Source organism: Canis lupus, chromosome 36 (assembly GCF_048164855.1).
Source record: "Canis lupus baileyi chromosome 36, mCanLup2.hap1, whole genome shotgun sequence".
Lineage (NCBI taxonomy): Eukaryota > Metazoa > Chordata > Mammalia > Carnivora > Canidae > Canis > Canis lupus.
Window position 1 is genome coordinate 22,667,776 of NC_132873.1, and position 17,285 is coordinate 22,685,060.

A 17,285-nucleotide genomic window follows, 5' to 3' on the forward strand; every position below is an offset into this window, starting at 1 on the left:
ACAGATAGTTATATATCCTTTATCACATACTCATCTTTCTTTTTTTTTTTTTTTAAAGATTTATTTATTCATGAGAGACACAGACTAAGAGAGAGGCAGAGACACAGCCAGAGGGAGAAGCAGGCTCTTCGCAGGGAGCCTGATGTGGGATTCGATCCCGAATCCCAAGATCACAACCTGAGCCAAAGGCAGGTGCCCAACCGCTGAGCCATCCTGGTGTCCCACATACTATCTTTCTATTCATTACCCATTTGATAATCTTTCTTATTTCAAATTATGCATTTCAAGTTAAATTGATAATCTTATTTCAAATTATGCATTTCAAGTTAAATTCAGACATTAGGTAATTTTTTCTAAATGTTTCATTATGCATATCATTAACAAGGATTCGATAATTACAGTAAAATTTACAAACAGCAAAATACATAAATCTTATGTAAATATACTGTACATTTTGGTAAATGCATACATCTGTGTAACTCAAACCAGTATCAAAACATAATAGTGGGCAGCCCCCGCGGCTCAGTGGTTTAGTGCCGCCTTCTGCCCAGGGCCGGACCCTGGAGACCCCGGATTCAGTCCCGCATCGGGCTCCCTGCATGGAGCCTGCTTCTCCCTCTGCCTGTCTCTCTCTCTCTTTCTCTCTCTCTCTCTCTCATAGATTAAATAAAATCTTAAAAAACAGAAGCAAAAAAAAAAAAAACATAATACTGAGGATACCTTGTCTGGCTCACTCAAAAGAGCATGTGACTCTTGATCTTAGGGTTGTGAGTTCAAGCCCCAGGCTGGGTGTAGAGGTTACTAAAAAACAAGCAAACAAACAAAGCAAAATATTGCCATTGCCCTAGAAAAATCTCTCATGTACCTTCCCAATTCCTGCTGTTAAACTCCCAATGGAAACCACACTGTTTGAATTCTTCCTCCATAGAGTAGCTTTTGCAGTTTTTGAATTTCATGTAGTTGGACTTATGTGACATATGCCCATTTATATACATTCTCCTTAACTTACTTAGGATAGTATTTCTGAGATTCATTCATGTTTTGTCTGTGGCACTGCTTTTCCTTTTTTTTCTCCCCCACTGGATAATGTTCTCCTATGTGCATATACCACACTAGTTTATTCATTCTCCTAGCCACCTGGGCACTCTCCAGTTTTTGACAATTATGAGTAAAGGTGCTATAAATATTCTTATACAAGGTTTTTGTTAATGTTTTCATTTCTCTAGAGTAAATGGGAATTGAATTGCTAGTCATCAGGTATGTAGTTTAATTTTATAAGAAACTGCCAGATTTTTTTTTTCTCCAAAATGGTTGTTGGCATTGTTATCTGTAATAGATGAGTTTTAATTCCTCTACTTTCTTACTATATTTGGAGTTTTTCACTCTTTTCAATTTTAGCTATCCTTGGGGTAGTGTGTATTGGTATTTCATTGTAGTTTAGAAAAAAATTCTCTGGTAACAAATGAAGGACAGAATGTTTCACATGCTTATTGGCTAATTTGTATAACTGTTCAAATATTTTGCACATTTATCATTGGGTTGTCTCTTGTTTTATAGAACTTCTATTTCCTAGATACTATTTTTGTCAGATACATATTTTGTGAATTTTTTTCAGAGTCTGTGCATTATTTCATATAATGATGTTTTCAAAGTTTGATAATGTCTAAATTAGCAATTATTTCTTTTTATGGTTATTGCTATCTTAGAAATCTTTGCCTACTTCCAAGTCATGAAGCTTTCTTCATGTTTTCCTTGAAAAGCTTTATGGTTTTAGCTTTATGTTTCAATCTTTATCCATCTCAAATTTATTTTTGTGTATGATATAAGTTAGGAGTTTGAGGTTCTTTTTTTCTGTATCAGTAACCGGTTATTTCAGCACTATTTGCTAAACATATGTTTTTCTCTTTTGGATTACTTTGTTGCCTTTATCAAAAAACAAATAACTGTATAAATGTGGATTTATTTCTGGACTCTCTCCTCTCCATTCATCTATTTGTCTATCCAGATGGCAGTACCACTCTATTGATTACTGTAGTTTTACAGCAAACCTTGATTAAAATGGGAATTCTTAACTCTGTTCCTTTTTTCAGGATTGTTTGGACATTATAAGCCCTTTGCACTTCATGTAAATTTTAGAATCAGCTTGTTAATTCCTGCAAAAATTTCTAATGGAATTGTAATTAGAAAATATTGAATCTATAATAAGTTTGGAGATAATAGACATTTAATTTTATTTTTGAGATTTTTAAATGCTTTTAGTGTTACAGGCAATTCACAGAAACATCGGAGAGTTCTCAAGTATCTTTCAACCCAGCTTCTGCTAATGCTAACATCTTACATCACCATAGTACCAGTGTTCAAAACCAGGAAATTAACATTGGTACAATGCTATTTAATGATCTACATCAGACCAGTATTGATCTGCCAATCCAGGAACATGGTACATATCTTCATTTTTTTTGGTTGTCTTTAAATTCCATCAGTAATATTTTGATAGTTTTTAATGTAGAGCCTCTTGAATATCTTTTGTTAAATACTTTCCTATTTCATATTTTTGACATTATTGCAAAGGGATTTCATTTCATATTTCAACTGTTTGCCACTGGTTTATTGAATTGCAATTGATTTTCTACATAAACAACAATACCATCTAAGAATAAAAGCAGTTCTAACCATTTTTTCCCATGCTTAACTTATTCTCAGTTTTAGGAGGAAGTATAAAATATTTCACCATTAAGTATGATACTAGCCATAGATTTCCTTGAAGATGACCTTTACCAAGTTGAGGAAATTCTTTTTTATTCCTAGTTAATACTTAGTTTTGCTTGTTTATTTGTTTGTAGCGGACACGTGTTGAATTTTGTCAAATGCTCTTCTCTTTCTACTGACATGATCACATGGCTTTTGTCCTTTATTCCCTTAGTATTATTTTCATGTGTTAAACCTACCTGACGTTTGTAGGATAAACCCTACTTGATCATGCTATATTATCCTTTTTGCATATTGATGGATTTAACCTACTAATATTTTGTTAAGTACTTTTGGATCCATGTTTCTGAGGGATATTGACCTGTAAATTCATTTTTTTTACAATGCTTCCAGCAAATTTTTATATTATACTGGCCTCCTAAAACTATTTATAAGGTATTTTCTCTTTACCTCTATTTTCTGAAAGAATTTGTGTAAGCCTGGTATTGTTTCTTCCTTAAATACCTAATAGAATTTACTGTTGACATCAGCTAATTTTAAGGTTTTTTTTGGTAAGATTAAAAAAATATAGTGTATTCAGTTTCTTCAAAAGATATAGGGCTAATTTCTTGTTTTGGGGTCAATTAGTGTTTTTCAAAGAATTTTTTTTCCTTTTATGTGAGATTTGAAATTTATTACCATAAAACTGTTCTAATTTTGAGTGGATCTGTTGCCTTCTAGTGATCAGATCTGGAGGATTTGGAAAGAGGTAGTGGTAAAAGTAGACAAAATGATTCCCCTCCAGACTCCCATGAGGCCAGTTCCTTGTGCCTGGCGTTATTGCTACTTAATATCCAGCAGAACAAGTTCTTATAGGCCATTTTTCCATCCTGTAATACTAGTTTCTGCCCAGAAAACTCTCCCACTCCTCTTCCAGATAAAGGGCAGAAATGCTAGGCAAATCTTACAGAATTTAACCAGGGAACTTCCTGCTTTGTGGGTAGTATGCTATTCTATGGTACCCTATCTGCTTTTCTCTCTAGGCCATCTTTAGCAATTTTTATAATAATATTTAATTTCTTATTTGTCTTTCTGATAGTTCTAGATAAGGCTTAGTTCTCATTTCCTTATCTGCCTTTTATCTGGGGAAGACACAGGGTGAGATTTTATCATTTTTCCTCATTTATTACCTCAGCATGGTGGCAGGTGAGACATGCATTCCAGAACTAAGACTGTGGGGATGTTATTGAACATTTGCCAAGCTTAGTGTTTTCACTTCTCCTTTCTCCCCACTAAATGCTTTCTTCCCCTTCCTGAATGCTTTTGGAAAAGCAGAAGTAGAATTGTGCTTTCTTCCCTGGAAATTTATTGTGGCACATATTACTACTGTTCACTGTATCCAACTCTTTTCTACTTCTGAGCACATGGATGGATTGTATTCCCCATTTCTTTATAGATAGAGCCAAATGCCTTAATTTGACTAGTAAAATATTAGCAGAAATAGTGTATGCTGCTTCTGGGTGCTTTAATTTCTAGTTCTTAATTATCTAGTCCTTCCTTCCCCTGCTGCGACAAATAAGAGAGCATGTGTTAATATATAGGTTTACAGGATTGAAACAATGTGGAATGCTAAATTGACCTGTAGAAAGAAGCTGAGCTGAGAATCAGCTAATTTGGAACAGACTATGTGAGTGACTAGTGAACATTTTTAAATTTAGGGCCTTCTCGACAAGACCTGGTTTATCTTGACTGATACAGTCTTCCTCTTTTACACAGAGGGGCCAGCTTTTAAAGATGTGTTTCTCACATGCGCCATTTCTGTTGTTTGAGTGCTGCCAATGGATTGTTTGCCCTTACATCTACTTCCTTTCATTATGTTTGTCTTTGGAAATGAGATCCTGTGAGTCACTCTGCCACTTACCCCAGATATCCCATTATTAGCACATAAAGTAGTCCAAAATTTTCAATCTTAAAAATTAAAGAAAAAATTAACTTTATTCACTGGGAAAGACTTTTTTCCCCTTGACATCACAATGAACATCAGATGCATCCCTTCTGTGTCATTCATCCCAACATAATAAAAAAGTTTTCAGTCAAAACCCAACTCATTTACAAAACAATTAAAATAAAGAATAAAAGAGTGATAATATGTTTGAGGAGGAAGAGAATGAGTTTATTTTGAACATAAAGTTTGAAGTGCATGTGAACATTTGCATAAAAGTATCAGTTTGTAATTTAAGAAAGAAATGATTTGAAGTAGAGATTGAAGAATCAGGAACATGGAGATGGCCCTTGAAAACATGAAACTTAATAAGATGCTTTAGATAAAACTTATAAGAGGGAAGAATAAATAAAAGACTAATTACCTAGAGATTACCCCTTCTAGGACCTACAGAGAAGGAGTCAGCCAAGAATTTGCAAAAGCAGGAGGAGAACCAGAGAGAATTTAAAAAAAAAAAAAAAAAAGGTAGAGTTTTAAGATGGAAGGGTTGATGTAGATTATCAGCAGGTGAAATGAATTTGATTAGAATGAGGACCAAAGTTAAATGTAAGTATTTGTCTATTAATGGCAATAGCAATTTCAGAAAAGTGATGAAAATAAAACCTAGACTCTAGCTCCTGATATTACTTTAAAAGCAAGTGCAAACTCTAATCTACAATTTTCATAGGCTTTTACAAAGGATCTTGCCATATGGCCAGGAAAAAGCATATTAAAATCTCTACAGCTATACTGATCATATAGCCCCAAAGCAACTATTGATTCAGTCGAATGCCTTCTATGTTCCAGGCACTGTTTAAGGCCCTGGGTCGCAGCATGTAATGGAACAAAGTCTTGTTCTCATGGAGCTCTCATCCTAGTCATAAATTAAAAGATGAAGATTAAAAAATAAAATAATTAAAAAAAAACAAAACAAAAATAAAAATAAAAAAAGAAAGATGAAGTTTAACCTCAATGACATCATTTTGAAATATTGAAAAGGGAAACATTATTCCTAAAAATGTAGAATATAAAGCAGCAGTATTTTAAGATCTGCCAAAGCACATTCATTCATACATACACTAAAACAATCATTTGGATGATTTTTCATAGGTAAATACTTATTTCGAGATGAATTATATCTTGACTATCTTATTTAGTCATCAGGTGAAATCAATAATTTCTAATGATGTTAGACTCATGCACAAAAACAAATATGTTAGCTGGCATTTGAAGTCCTTCTAACTATCTATCCCAACTATCTAACTCAACAAACAAAACCACAGAGGAAAAGGCAACAAAAATAAAGTCCAGTGGTATTTGCCAAGGTGGTACAAGTATGTTACCATTGCAAAGTCGTACAACCAATGTGATGCCCATTAAGTTTCTGAGGCAATGTCTCATTAAGTAATGGAGCTATCAAGAACATGTCAAAGAAGTCATTCTTTCAGAGATCAACTTTTGACATTATAAGGCATTTTATCTGCCCTTCCATGTTTCAGTTATCCCCTATTCATATACAATTGTTCCAGTAGCCTTCAACTATTAACTTGTATGTTCTACATCATCACAAAGAGTGACATCTTAACATGTTACAATGGAAACACATTTTTAATAAAAAGTATATTTATTGCTAAGTCACTTGTGCCATTAAGGAATAATTTTTTAAAAAAATTAAGTCAATGTATTTACTACTATGTAAATCACATAGTAGTGGCAAATCACAATTGTGGCAAATCACACTGAGACAGTGAAATAAATCAGATCATTGTTCACTAACAAAGAAGATGCAACTTTTTGAAAATATGTATGAAAAACATTTAATCAGGGTTCTCGAGATATATAATCCACTACATGATTCCTTTTTCTTAATATGAAACACTAGCAACACACTTGGTGGAGTAAATGTTCATTACACAATTGAATCTGTAGATCTCATATCCTAAGACTTCATTTCAACCTCTCTTTTTTATGCCATTACATTCTAGTAATTAATAACAATTTGAGTAGAGATCTGGGAGGAATTTGTGGCCACCTTAAATAACTCTGTGCACTCCTTAGGAAATAAAGATTAGGTTTCTTTTAAAACATATTCCTAAAAATACTTGTTTACCTATTGCCACTCACTTAGATCATGGAATCTGAGAGCATTGCACATTTATAAATGAGATTTCAATTTGACTTGAAGTTAATGAGTATCTCTTTCAGAGAGCTATGCTTAATGTATCTGGTTCAAATTGGAGTAACAAATAGACTTAGCTAAATATGTTTATATCTTAAGAATGAAATCAATTAAATGTAAGCAATGTACCATCTGAAAGCAACCCTAGATTTTTTTTTTTTACTGTATGACAAATATATTTCAAGGTAAATACAGTAGACCCTTTACATTTGCAAAGGCTATCAGCTGAGACTTTGAAACATTGCAAATGTAGGAATACCACTAGAGCACCAACATTATTAGACACAATGCAGCTGGTCTTGCCCTGCTCCTGGATTTTTCTTTGCTTAAGTATATATTGCACAGAACAATGCTTTCTTGCACCCGGTGTCCTGGAGATTTTATGATAGAATAAATATAACTTAATCTTAAAGCTAGCTGGGTTACCATCAAATATACATAGGTCTGCCCACGGCTACCTGATATCTTACCCCTACTTCTCATTCTTGGATATGAATCTTCTTGAAGGAATTTTCTTGCATTATAGATCAGTTTCATCTGCTTTCAAGACCTTTTCCTTATTCTCATCCTTCTCCTCTATGACTTTTCAGTTCTTAAGAAAATCTCTCTGTAGCAATGTGGTCAGCTGATGCTGCTTCTCCTGTTGACTTCACATTTATGGAGAAAACAAACAAATGATCGAACTCCTCAAAATTTATCAACCAGGTTTTACTTGTGGTAAAGATCAATTTTGTAGACCATTGACTTTATCTCTTATTGCTTCACTTTACAGCTGCTTAACTTTTTTTCTTAGTCACATACCCATGTAGAATTTATTATCCTGTGCGTATGTACTCAAGCCACAAACAATTGAAATTTCACCCTGACTAAATTGTATTCCTTATTTGATAAGGCATTTGTATGGATTACAACAGGTTCCTGATTTAATCATTCTTTTCATGTATGTATTTTGAACAGGGTAACTTGGAGAGCTGTCATGGAGTTTGGCATTCTTCTGTTCTTTATGATTAGTTTATAAATTCAGCATTCATTTCTTAAAAAACAAGCAACCCTTCCCCTCACTCCATTTTGTTTTCTACTTCTGTCTGTAGCACTAAAACTTGACTTGGGGAATCAAGTAATTAAAAAAAAAACTCACCTTATATTTATCAATTCATAACAGTTTCTGCCATACTGGATGCCAGAACAGAGAAACAAGACCATGTCAAGATATGGAGGATAGATAGCTGGCTAGATTTGTTCTTAGTCATGTGAGTTACTCTTTCGTACCAATCAGCAAAGCATATACTATTTAGGGCAAAGCAAATCAGCACTCAAGAGTTGGAGTGGTTCTGACTAAACAACTATTTTCACTGAGGTCTTCATTTTAACTGGTCATGTATCCATTTCCCTGTATATCTTTTATACAACCAAGAAATTTTTCTACTGACCACACAGTTCATCTGAAATTAAAAAATATATATATGAGGATAATTACTACAATATAATAACATAAAAGAAAAATACCATCTTTGAGGTAGGGACTAGTATAATAGTATGTGCTAAATAAAGAAGGTGTTTTTTTTTTTTTTTTTTTTTTTTTTTTTTTAGGAAACACCATTTATATAAAGCAATTAATTCTGTAAATAAGTAAATAAATACTGTAAAGCAGAATATGCAAGGTAGGGCTAGTTGTCAAAATTTGTACACAAGTACTTCTCCATCTATTTATGGAGATACTATGTTTTAGGAAACATGGCTCCTTAAGCTTGTAAATAGACCACTAAATATAGCAGCACATTGGGAAGGTTGCCTCAGAGAAATATGTAAATCAGATGTTTCTGATAGTGTCACATTTGCAAGGGCTTCTAGTAAGGATGAAGATGAGACATTACAAATTTAGTGATTCTGGTGAGTTTAGAGTCGCCCCTTAGATAGGGACCCACTGAGAACAGCTTCTATAACATGCTTTTTAAATACCCATCAAAGGCCATGAACCACAGTAATAAAGGACTTAATGTTAACATTTCTCCTAAGCCAGTGCTTGAGTAGGTTGGTGGGGAGAGGGAGGGAAGTAATTATTATCTTGTTACTCTTGATTTTCAGTTTTCTCTTCCATCTTCTTATACCCTAAGATGCAATCATCAAAGGATAAAACTTAAGATGGGAAGTAATAATTACATTAAAAATAACAATTGTCACTTATTTAATACTTAGTGTTCTTACAATGGCAAGTACACATAACACATATAAACCTACCAACAACCCTTTAAATTCAGGGTAGATATTATCATCATAGTAGATGAGGGATCTGAGGATTGATGTAGTTAAGGAACTTGTCCAAATCACACAATTTGGAATTCAATTTTTCTTGTCTCTGGAGTTTATATTCTAAACCACTATGCTTACTTTTATCACTAGAACAGCCAATTATGAATGGCAAATTATTTTATTTAGAAAAATAAAACCCTTCTAAGCAAAACTGAACCAAATATTATTTTTCTTCTTCTTGTTATTGCTCCAACCCTAAACACAGTGATACATATAAAATCCTGCTATAAATACTAACTTTTTATTTTATTTGTTCATTTCCTAGTATAATTTAGCTTGATGTCCAGCCTACTCTGTAGCTACAGAGTACACATTCAGATCCCTTTGTTAATAGAGCAACTTATTTCGATGTTTAAAGGTAATTTAAAATATTATTTTGAATAATAGCACAATATAACATTAACATTTTATATTATTTATGATGGCATTTAAAATATGGTACTGCTATGTGACTATTGCCTATTGTGTCCGTTGAACATAATTATTATAATGTAATTAGGCTTTTCTTTTAATGGTTGTTTATATCCTTAATTTTCCACATACTGTACAAATCTTATTTTTATAAGGTTAATTAGAATTACTCCGTCTAGAAGACCAGCATTCTTGCTATTTAGGATTTTTAACCAGATTATAATGAGTACTTCACATTTGCCTTTGAAATAACAGACAATCTTGTATGTCTTACATTGCCATATTTTTGAGCCTTAAGATTATAAGTAATACATTAAGAAATAATCAGATACCATACTCCAGCTTAATTCAGCAACTAGTGTATGACTCAATTAGTTTCTTGGGTTGTTTGCTGCATGGAAAACACATTAAAAAATTATAGCTGGGTATACTGAAAGAGAGTGGACCAAAACTTCAGTGGTGAGATATACTTTAATATTTTTTCTAATAGAAAGAAATAATTCTCAGTGTTTTTTAAACAGCTTCACATACAGAAACACAGACACCTTTCCTTGATTTTCAGAACTGTGGAAATTATTTTCAAGGGTACATTTACATCTTCACATGAATTCGTGACCCTTTTTATGGATTTCTGAAATAATCCTAAAATGATTTCCTTACCTGTTGGCAATACCTTCTACATTAATTCCATATTGAATGGCCAGATTAATCTCCTAAAATAGATCCTGTTTATGCTATTCCCCACTCCTGCTCAAAGTCGTCAGTAGTTCTTGACTTACTGCCAGATGAATGGCAGATTTCCTCTACCTGGCATTCTAATGATGGCATGACACGGCCACAACCTATCTCCTTCTTGCTCTGTTTCTCATTGCTCTCCTAACCAGATCACTCATTGAGCATCTAGTTGATGATTTGCCATATTTGTGTCTTTTTTATCTCTGCTCATGCTGCCACTTTTACTCCCTTCACTCATAGAATTAGAAATTCTCTGAGTCCAAAATGTTGAGTTAAATGAAGTAAATAGTCTATACCAGAGATCAGCAAACTTTTCCTGTAAAGGACCAGAGAGTAAATATTTTAGGCTTTGCAGGCTCTACAGTGTCTGTCACAACTGTTTAACTCTGCTATAGTGCAAAAGCAGCCACAGACAGTACATAAGATGAATGAGCCTGGCTATGTTCCAGTGAAACTTATTTACAGATGCTGGAATTTGAATTTCGTGTAATTTTCCTATGTCATAGAAATGGTACTCTTTTTACTTTAATTATTTGAAAATGCAAAAAAAAAATACCCCAATAAACAAAAACATTTTTAGTTCATGAACAATACAAAACCAAGCAGGGGTCAGATTTGGCTTGCAGGCCATAGTTTCCTGAACCTTTGTCAGCACAATGGAATACCATGTAGTCATTAAAGAAAAAGGAGGAGGTCTATAGAAGGTGATATGGAAGACATTGTTATTTATTAAGCAAGGGCAAGATACTATTCTAACTTGATAACTTTGATAATTTTTTTTATAGTTTCCATATGCAATTAACTTAATTCAGGAGAATAACTGAAAACCAATGACATGTGAGACAGCATTTTGAAGGAGAGGAATCTTACTTTCATAGTATCCCCTTATGACCACACGGGGTTGCTGTCCTTGCTCATGTATTATTTTTATTGTTAGTAGTACTTAAAACACCAAGAGAACTTCTCTGTGAGATAGAGTTAGGAATCATTTTGTTTTTCTCTTTATCCTTCTCTGTAATACAAATCCATTACCAGTACTTTTAAACTGCCCATTCTTCAAGGTCAAGCAGAAAAGTCATTTTTTCCCTTTTCTAGTCCAAGCTATTTTTCCCTTTCCCTCCTTTAGTCCTCCCCCCCCTCCCGCCCAACCTCTACCATACGCACAATATAGAATTAATGAAAACTTTCATCAATTCCTTATGGAGATGTTTTTTCTCCCAGATTAGCATACATATTTATATATGTTACACCCTTGTGGGCACATTCAGATGATAGGCTGTCATATTGCTTCCAGGGTATTCAGTATTCCATGCATTTTTCTCCTACTCATAAAACCATATTGGAGTACAAGTGGAACTAAAGCTACTAGAGTGATACCTGAATGCATTCTAATCCTAAAAAACATATGTACTTTGGACAAAGTGCTGAGAATTTTCAATACAGGAAAAATAAATCATGTGCAAAGGATCATGAATCAGAATGCCATAGGGCTTCTGAATGCCCACATTGAAAGCTAAAACAAAATGAATCCGAGCTTTCAACATTCTGGAAAAAATTACTTCCAATCTGGAGTCATGTAGTCACTAATATCAATCAAGTGTAAAGGTAAAGACATTTCTAGATATGCGAAGTCTCAGAAAGTTTCTTAAGAAGCTACTGGAGAAGTTCTCCACCAAAATGAGGCAGTAAACAAAGAAAGAAGACATGGTGTCTTAGCTCAGGCTACTGTAACAAAGTGCCATTGACTAGGTGACTTAAACAGCAAACTTATTTCTCACAATTGTAGAAACCAGAAAGTCCAAGATCAAAGTGCTAGCAGATTCGGTTCTGGTTGAGAACCCGCTTTCTTGTTTGCAGATGCCCTTCTTTTATTGCAACCCCTCACATGGTGGAAGGGGTGAAGGAGTTCTCTATGGTCTCCTTTATTACATCACTAATCTCAAAAGGGTTCTACCCTTGTGATTTAATCACCCGTAAAGGCTTACCTCCTCATACATAACACTGAGGGTTGGGGTTTCAACACATGGGTTTTGGAGAGACACAAACATTCAGTCCATAACACTGGATCCAGGAAACAAGGGATCCAAGATGGGAAAGACAATTCTCAGGAAATTAGTGAAGGGAGATCCCAGGGTACTGGAGTACCAAGCATCGAAGGCAACCAGAAGAGAAGGTGCCAGAACGCTTTTTCAAAAACATAAAATTAATATAATATATGATATGTCTATACATTTTGAGAAGGGAGTTTCATGGGGAGTTTGTTGTTTCATAATTTATAAGTACATAGAAAATGTAGCAAATACAAACATGACAATTATTAACCCAAAGGGAATTTAATATGCCCATCTGTTTCAGATTTTAAGACCTTAAGTCAGTAATTTGAAATTAGTTGAGGCAGGAGTATTTATACTATTGAAATCAGCAAACAACAAATCAGGACTTTTTTCTTTCCAGAGAATCAGTTTATCAGCATACCAGTAGTATGTGATTCAAATCTGAGTTGAGGTTATATATTACAATGGTGTTAATACTGAATGTTAATCTCATTAAAATTATAATATTGCTTTATTGGGAGGATAAAGTGGGGGAGTGATAAGGAGCACATGTGTGGTAAGAGTAAAGGAAACTAAACCTTTAACTTCTCACATGATACGATTCAATAGATAATGTCTAAAATGGAAAATTAAATATTTTGAATTATTTAAAGAACCAGCCAAAAGAAACAAAAATGGCTGCCTCTAGAGAACAGTACATGGGAAGGAAACTTGGAGAAGTATACATTTTCATAGCAAACTTTATAGAATTATATGATTCTTTATTCTTTATTGAAATTTCTATCTTAGAAAATTTAAAATGTGAAAATAAAAAAGTAGATAATGAATTATCATAATTTTATTTATAAATTGCTTGAAACTTCACACTGGGCAAACATACTAATGTATCAAATAGTAATAGGGTCTCTATAGTATGCATGAGTTTCTGTTTACAAGCCTTTCCTCAAACCAGCTCTCCACACCCCCACACTATCCCTGTTGCCTGCCTGACAATCTTCTGTCATTGATGGTACCTTCCCTTGTTGGTTGCCATATTAGCTCCAAAATACTCTCACTCAATTCTGGATGCTCCACTGTCTTACATTGCACAGTCACACCACACAACACATACATGTACACATTTGTCACACTGTGTGTGTATGTGTAGGTGCATGCACACACACAGGAGTGGCATTTTTCATGGTTTATTTGAGCTTGAAATTCCGGAATTATATAAAATGAGAAAAAGATTAAAGTTGAGTTACTTTTGAGTTTACCGTGTTTAATGATTCTAAGAATTATCAGTTTGAATTTAGTTAGCATTCTATTATATATATAAAATAGAAAACCCAATTAAGAATGGCTTATAAGAAACCATTAGCACATGTTAATAGGAAATACATTGTGGGCAGCCTATAGATTGATTCATTCAGTGGTCCAGTGTTACCATCAAGGCACATTCTCATCCATTTATTCTGCTTTGGCTTCATCCTAAGGCTAGTTAACTTCCTGGAGATTAGGTAACTGCCAAGAGCAGTAAGAGCCTCTTAATGTGTTGTTCATCTTTGACACGAGAGAAGAAACAGAGATCCTATTACTCTGCCAGAAGAATGATGAAGAACTTTCTTTGACTTCCAGGAAAGTTTCCAACAACTTTCCAGCAAATTGTTTCTTGTGTTTCATTGATTAAAAATAAGTCATGTACCCATTTATAAACTAATTACTGGCTGAGTGATTGCCATTGAAACAACCAGTCCTACCTCTGGAGTGGAAGGTGGCCCAGCTTCTCATGAGCCACTTGGGCTATGTGAGGAAGAGGTGGGCTATGTGAGGGAGAGGTGATTACCTGAACAAATGTTAAGTTTTACTTAGGGAAATACTGGTAATGGAAACTGGGTAAGCAAAGGAAGTGTCTATTACAGATGGAAGAAAAGAATGACATACCAGGATGTTTTCAAATCTTGCAATCTTGTTTCCAGGTCAACTCTGTATTTTTATTATTGATTGTGACTTTTGGAAACAGATCTGCGATAATTCATTAGGATGTTAATATATTACGATGTGCCTTCCGTGATTATTGGCTGATTCACTGCCATCTGGTCAAGCAAGAGATACCATTATATAAAGCAAAAAATCAGAGAATTTAGATGAAATAAAAGTATTATACAAAATAAGATATATGATTTAGAAATAGGCTCCAAAGAGTGACACCAATTTTTTAGGGGTTTGTGTGTGTGGGGGGGGGATAGACTAAAAATCCTTTATTTTATTTGTTCATAATGTGTAAATAATATTTTTCAAAAAGAGCTGAGTTCTTTAATAACTCATTATGTCGTTTTTCTCTCCCAGCATCTTCTATCGTTCTGTAATGACCATGCAGGCTTTATGGTTAGCTTGGCCAAGGTGGTATCTTATAGGCGTTGGCCTGTTTTCAGTTACTTTTCAAATTTTCATTATTTAATATATGGATCAATATCACTTTATTTTGTCAGAATTAGAAAGAAGGATAACTCATTTTTGTTTAAAACTACTCTTAAAATTCTGAATCATTAAAGACAGTAAATTAAAAATATAAATATTCTCTGTGCTTGAACAACTCCAGAGTTATGATAAATTGTTATTGTGCCAATTGTTTCCTCTAAATGATTCAGATTCTTGATTTTTCTATTGTAGACATTATCTATTGATCTCTCACTATGGGAAAAGTATATACTGTTCAGCATTTAGCATCCCCAGTCTCCTACTGCCTACTACTCATGCACTCCCCTCATCTCCCCACCCATTCACCCATTCTCCCAATTGTAACTTCAATTAGATAAATATTCACTGTTTACACTATTGTGACATATCAACTCAGTTTGGAGCTGAGTGATGTGTCAGTGATATATTTAGTAAAGTGTAGGGGGAAACTATAGATATTTTTGTGTTAGCGTATGAGTAGAACTGACATTCTATTCCAGTCTCCCTCTGCTTGAAGAGTTTTTACCTTTCTTTGTTTTAATAATTGGTAATTTGATAATTTGAAACTTCTCTTACTTATAACAGATGAAAGCTTTCCATGCTCTCTAGCTCTGTGTGCTACCTCACTTTCCTAAGTTCCTGAGGTGGCCTCCCATATTTCTACTTGCTCCCATGTTTGCAAATATCTTGCTTTTCATTTGTTATTTGATGGATAATATTGAGAAAATTTCTCTTGGATTTCCCTTTTATACATTGGATACAATCCTGTATTAGGTTTCTCTGTGTTCCAAGTGGCCAAATAATGATTCTTTCTTTACGCTTGACAGAATGTATGCAAAATATGCTCAGGCCGTGTTCTTTTGTTGTCTCTATGGGTATATTTTGCAATCACTTTAGAAATGCAATCACTTGAGAAATGCTGCCTTGTTTGAAGAAGGAATGAAACACAATTAAGTTAGAGTCTCAGATGTAGGGTTAAGTCTAATATGACCTTGGCCACATAGATGGACATTGTTGTGTTGGGTGGAAAAAGCAAACAATATGATTCGGGTTTTATGAAGATAGTCCCTCAGGGCTGCAGAAATCACACCAGCATAACTCTAGCTCAAATAATAATAATACCTACCCAGGGAATACAAAAGGGATAGAACCACTTAGTGTGGATTGCATAAATCATTCTTAAACTACAGATCCTATTATGCTGCAAAGGGTCCATGTTCTCCAACATGAAAGGTAACAGAGTAAAATCTTTCTTCCTCTACCTGGATAAATCCAAGATTGGTTTATAACACTCCAAATTACCTACCATACCCTGCCTTTGCCACATATAATTACTTCTAATCTCCTAAAGCTGTTGTGAGATAATCTGTGGGAATGCTTTGAGGGAGGACTCAACAAATGTCACGTGTTATTAGTAATCTAACAAGTTTTTCTAATAAAAAGAGCATGTATACCACGGAACTGGCAAGTAGCAGGATTTTATTCTTTTCATTTAGAACTGCGTCTAAGTCTGCGTAAACCAAAACAAATTACCACTTCCTTTGTCTCCATATCGTTTGAACCACAAAAACTCACCTACCCATGTACTTCCTCTGCTAATATTTTGGTTTTATATCCTGAGTTAAAATGTGAGATCATTCTCCCCCAATTTAATTTTTTTGACAGTGAATATTTATACTAAATTTAAATTAAGTGTAAAAGAGCAGATTGATAAGAACACCAAAAACCTTGTAGATCAACCAATAACACCAGCTGTCCAAATTATTCTACAGCATTGCAAAGGTTCCTCTAAACTGCATATTTATTGCTGGATACATTCCATCCATATGACGTACAAATTTGAGATTTATACTTTTAAACATAATAAGATGGAGTTTTGCCATGCCTACTGGGTGATAAGTAAATGCATACACAACCAATTTGGTTTAAATCTCAGTCCATAATATTTTTGCATTAATCTTAGGCCATACGACTTTTTTTTTTAGATCAAGTACTTGTAATTGTAAAATGTACAATCTCTTTCCTATATACTCTCTTTTTTAAGGTTTCATAAAAACCTCAAGGCGAAATATGAGAAATATAACATATCACTTCTATTTCATGCACTTGTAGGATCTGATAAAACAAAGGCATTTGTTTAAACAATGGCTCTAAGTAATGCCTGATTGCCAATAATCGAGTTGATATGTAAAATGTGTCTTCTAGGGCCTTTACCAGTCCTCCTGCAGCCACAGAGTTTATAAATAAATAAGTTATTAGTGGCCGACGTATGCAGAGTGATATCACAATGCATGCATTCATGACACTTTGATTAAGAGAAGCCTCACTGATTTTTTGAAAATGGAAAATGCTGGGCAAAATTGATGGGCAAAAACCAATTAAAGAATATTCTGAACAAATGCAATTTTATGTATTTCAGATGCACACAATAGTTGGAATTAGGCAGAAAGAGTTACTTGATTGTTGCTTTCATCAATGGACAAGTCTT

At 34.1% G+C, this 17,285-nt stretch overlaps 2 long non-coding RNA genes across 4 annotated transcripts in view; both read left to right on the forward strand.

Moving 5' to 3' along the window:
- LOC140625284 (uncharacterized) overlaps positions 1-17,285 on the forward strand; it is a 400,415-nt gene that overhangs the window by 308,881 nt on the left and 74,249 nt on the right. The gene's annotated exons all lie outside the window — the stretch shown is intronic.
- Positions 12,289-14,053, forward strand: LOC140625286 (uncharacterized). Its single transcript, XR_012024641.1, has 2 exons — positions 12,289-12,477; positions 13,834-14,053. It is a non-coding gene; the product is annotated as an uncharacterized lncRNA (long non-coding RNA).